This window comes from Microplitis demolitor, chromosome 9 (assembly GCF_026212275.2).
Source record: "Microplitis demolitor isolate Queensland-Clemson2020A chromosome 9, iyMicDemo2.1a, whole genome shotgun sequence".
Classification (NCBI taxonomy): domain Eukaryota; kingdom Metazoa; phylum Arthropoda; class Insecta; order Hymenoptera; family Braconidae; genus Microplitis; species Microplitis demolitor.
In genome coordinates, this window is record NC_068553.1 from 9,562,527 (window position 1) to 9,566,416 (window position 3,890).

Genomic DNA, 3,890 nt, shown 5'->3' on the forward strand with positions numbered 1-3,890 from the left:
AAAAGGACTTTTTTTTCAAAGTCCTCCATTTTGCTATTTACCCTTGAAATTTAACTTCAGTAGTTCCAACCAGAATGAAATTTCTATAGATTGAGAATAATCAAGAATATTTGATTTCAGATAACATCAAGAGCCAAAATCACCCGGGACACCCACGTGCATTTTTTTTTTTGGAGGTTCCAACTTCGAGTGACAATAACAATAGTAATAAACTATTAAATTTTTTCAAATAAATTTTTTTTTTATATTTTCAATATGTAAATAAAAACACTCTAAATATACAATATAATTAATTTTTATTTTCCTATAAAAAACCACCCTCCAAAGAAGTCATGAAAATAGGCATAAGTTACCAGACTACTACCTTCAGCATAAAAAACAATATTTTGCTTGATGAGCAACAAAAAAATACTTTCGCTGAAAACGAAGCACCCATATATATATATATATATATATATATATATATATATATATATATATATATATATATATATATATATATATATATATATATCTGTGTGTGTGTGCAATTCCGATGATAATTAAACCAAAAAATCTGGGCGTCGGTTGACCCTGCGGGCCAGCCCCAAAATTTCCCGCTGTTTTCGACCTCAAAGAGCTCGAAAACATTAGTGTAGATATATTTTTTAGCTCTTCGAGCTCGAAAATGCTATCACATGCAATTGTTTTTTTACGATCTTTTTAAGCTCTAACAAGTTACCTGTTATGCTGAAGTTTGAATATTTAAGAATCGAAAATCATCAATGAAGCGGTTTTTGAAATTTAGTTCCTGATTATGTTCAGTAAAATAAGTGTCTTGAGGCAGAAATCAATGTCAGGGATCAAAATCAAGATTTAAATAAGTTCTGACTCATGTAAGAAACAATAAAATATGAAATATCCGATAAAAATATTAAAAACTACGTTTGATCGATTTTTTTGTTGATAATATGATTTAAACTAAAAACCAAGTTCGATGACATTATATGATCAAAAGAAACCATAAAAAAGATGAGTTGGTATGATATCAGGCACATTTTAGTACGTTATATTATGATTTATCCGGAAAAAATAACATAAAATGTTATTTTTTTAACTTTTCAACACCGATATCTTTTGAACTAATCAATCGATTTCGATAGTTGACGTGGCAATCGGCGCGTTTTATTAAATTCTAGAGCTGATTGAAATATGAAATCGATCGCGTCAGTTGTTTCGAAAATATTTAGAAAAAACCGTTTTTCACTATTTCTTTCTCCCGCGATAACTCTCGAACGAATTATCCGATTTTGATGTTTGAGGTAGCAATCGACGCGTTCTAGTGAGTACTAGAGCTGATTAGATTTTGAAGTCGCTCTTATAAGTTGTTTTTGAAAAATCGATAAAAAACTAAAAAAAAAATTTTTTTTTTTTTCGTAATTCGCAAATATTTTCGAGTCTATTCTATTAAATAATCTGAAATTTCCAGAAAAGTTGATGGCCAACAAGCTTTTTCGATTGTCGCCTCAACCATCCAAATCGATTCATTAGTTTAAAAGTTACAAAGAGTTTACATACATACACATACACACACACACACACACACACACACACACACACACACACACACACACACACACACACATGCATACACACACTCGGACATCATTCTGAAAATAGTCAGAATAGCTTTCTAGGACCTCAAAACGTCGACATCTGATGAAAACTCGATTTTCAAAAATCGGGGTGAAAACAATAACTTCCCGAAATTTTTGAAAATCGTCGATTTTCTTAGCGGGAAGTTAAAAAATCTTAAAAATCAATTTTCAATTATCTATACAACTAACAATGTATCATTTAGGATAATTATGAAATTAATTTGTAGTATTCACTTATACGTGATAGGTATATATAGACAGGTGGAGGAGAGTAACGATTGGTGTAAGTTGAAAACAGCGGAATCAACGCCCGAGCTAATGAGTTATCATGAGGAAATATCTAAATTCGTGGGGGGTAATAGTACTTTAGCAAAAACAGAGGGTATCGAAGTCATACTCAGACTCCAAGAGGAATTCATTATCGAAAAAAGGAATGAAGGAGCCGAGGTCGACTTGGATCAGTTTGAAGGGGAGTTGGAAGTGCGCGAGTCTGTTAGTAGAAGAGTGTTTTTCGCCTCCTTCATGGTAGCTGAAGGCCAGATTTACAATGGGATATTGCCGGTGTCAGATTTTCAGCGGGCCATCGACGTCATTTTGGGAGACAGTAAGGGAATGGAATTTCCTACCGGAACGGATGCAGATAGGATAAAAACATGTCACGTAACGATTTGAATTATTTGATTTTTAATTAGTTTGAAGTTAAATATTTTAATTCTATATTTGAATTAGAATCGTTACCCGGGCATTCCGCCATTTCGCCGATGAGACGGCAGTCCGTACACAGTGCTAGCGCATGCGCATAGAGTATGAGAGAGCACGTGTGTAAATTTATTTATTTTTATAATTTAAAAATACAAACGGTTGATGTTTGTTAATTTTAATTAATTATTTATAATTTTGTAATAGTTGGGATGCGCAATTTAGCGTAACATTATGCCCCAACAATTGTTATCATATTTTTTCATTTAAACTTGTCATCCAACTGAGGATGTGAAGTGATGTTTATTATTTGGTCTATTATTATTTAACTTATTATCTGATACTAAAGAAAAAGAAAAAACAGGAGTATGATATGAATAAATGGTTCATATACTTAAGTAATTTTTCATGTATCATTCAGGCGTTGAGAATTTATTTTTATAATTTATATCTTTAATTTAAATAAGGCCCAGAGCTGACAAAAGTAATTATAATAATAATTAAGGGCGATGGTGGTGCCATGTACGCGACGACCAACAGGTGGAGGTTTGCCTAATTAGGTCAGAAAGATACGGGAGAGTATTGTGAACGGACGTGGTTTCTGTAAAACATTGTGCTGTTGCTAAAAATTTAAAAATTAAAAGTAAAGTTGATTAGTTCACTGGGTGAATTAAAATAAATAGATATTTTTGGATTTTTTTTTACTGAATTTTGGCTGATTATTGAGTAAGTACTTTGTATTTCTTTGTGCTGGATAATATTTTTCACCCGATAACCTCCCCCGGTAGCTGTTGGTCGCCGCGTGCCGGAAAAATAATTTGCGCATATTTATTATTTACTGAATGATACATGTTTTCTTTAATTATCCATAATTATTATTAATTATTGTTGGATATTTTCTTTAGTTTATCGGTGAAAATATCCAAATAGTATTTGTATACCGTATGCAGCGTGGTGAAGGGTTGCTAGTATACATATATATATATATACTTGTAATATATATATTTATAGAATACACAGTACTTGAGTAAATTCTTCGAGTACTGACGTCACGATTGAGATATTATCCCAAAGTATTTAAAATATTCTTTTTTTTTGTTCTTACCTAAATTATTTATATAAATATTGAGTATTATTTATATTATTATTATTTTTATTCATTTACCCCAGTGGTCAAGGATAATTATGGAATTATTATTCTTATCCTAAAATTATTATTTTTATTTTGATTTTGAATTTATAAGTTATAAAAAAAAAAAAAAAAAAAAAAAGGAAAAAGGAGAAAAAGAGAGAATGATTTATTACTTCAAAGGTGAGTGAGAAGTATAAATTCCGTATCTTTCTCTCTCTCACAAGTGGTGAGAGATATAGTAAAACAAAAATAATAGGCATATTGTCGTTGTCTATTATTTAAGAAATTTCAAAGGAAATAAGTTATTCTTTATTCAATATTTAGAGACAAAATTATTATTAAGGTCACGGTATATTTGTTATTTTTTTTTTAACATTAAATGTCTGGCGCCTACGTGCACTAACCCAGCCTGAGGAGCTGGT